Genomic DNA, 1,296 nt, shown 5'->3' with positions numbered 1-1,296 from the left:
AAAAATAAAACAAAAGACATTTTAATATTTTAAACGCAACCCTCTTGTTTAGTATTTTCTTTGTTTCTGAAGCATATAGCTTAGTACCTAAACAGGAAAACACACGAGGAAAAAATCTTTATTTATATGAGTTGCTAAGTAAGTATACAGGTACGTAAGGAAAGGAGAATCCCATAAGATCCTTTTTTCTGAGAGAGTTCTTCGGATCAATGAACTTTTGGTTATAAAATATTATCAACCTATTTTATGTCTAGAGTCGAAAATTCTAGTACAATAGGTAGGTAAACTACTATGTACCTATGTAGGTATCTATGAAATTACTAGAAGAAAGGATTCCTTCTTACGTTTTTCCCTTGTGAGGCGGAAATGAAGTTGCGAAAATTCGTGCTGGGGAAGAAAATAGGTACACACCGAAAACGATCAAAGATAAAAAGGAAACCTTGAGAAAATGGGAGAAAAACAGAATGAGAGAGAGAGGGAGGGGTCACAGAAATCACGTTATTATTCCGCGTTCATAGAACATTTCCCACTAGGATTTTGTTTGTGAAAAATTGTGACTTTGCCACAAACACTTCTCCTCCTCCTTCTCCTCTTTCTTCTTCTTCTCCTTCTTCTTCCCGTTCTCCTCCTCTATCTTCTCCTCCTCCTCCTCCTCCTCCTCCTCCTTCTCTTCTTTCTTCTTCTTCTTCTCCTTCTTCTTCTTCCCGTTCTTCTCCTCTATCTTCTTCTCCTTCTCCTCCTCCTCTTTCTTCTTCTTCTCCTTCTTCCCGTTCTCCTCCTTCTTCTTCTTCCTCCCGTTCTTCTACTCCTCCCTTCTCTATCTCCTCATCCTCCTACTTATTATCCTCCTTCTTCCCCTTCTCATCCTCTCCTCCTTCTCCCCCACCCTTTTCTTTCTACTTCTCTCCTCCGATCATTTACGATCCACACTCAAGTAGGTACCTACTCAAGTTGAAAGTTCACACCATAGGTAATTACAGGTAGAAATAAGCTTCAATTAAACGACGCTGTTTATGGGCCGGTATGTACCTACTCATGTACATATTGTACATAGCCTATGTACAAACATAACCAAGGCCGTATTCAGGGGGGCCAAGGGGGTTTGAACTCCGGAAATTTGGACCTTGGCAGTTACAGTTCCCTCTATCAAACCTCTTATGAGCGCTAGTACATTTACTACCTATTTTAATTTTTTTTAAATACTTTGTATAGGTGCCTAATTATTTATGATTGCAAGTAGGTATGTATTAGGTACATACATAGGTACTTACCTTTCTAAAGAGACAGATATGTACC

This window comes from Diaphorina citri, unplaced genomic scaffold (assembly GCF_000475195.1).
Source record: "Diaphorina citri unplaced genomic scaffold, Diaci psyllid genome assembly version 1.1 scaffold1482, whole genome shotgun sequence".
In the NCBI taxonomy this organism is placed as follows: domain Eukaryota; kingdom Metazoa; phylum Arthropoda; class Insecta; order Hemiptera; family Psyllidae; genus Diaphorina; species Diaphorina citri.
This window is presented reverse-complemented; position numbering follows the sequence as displayed.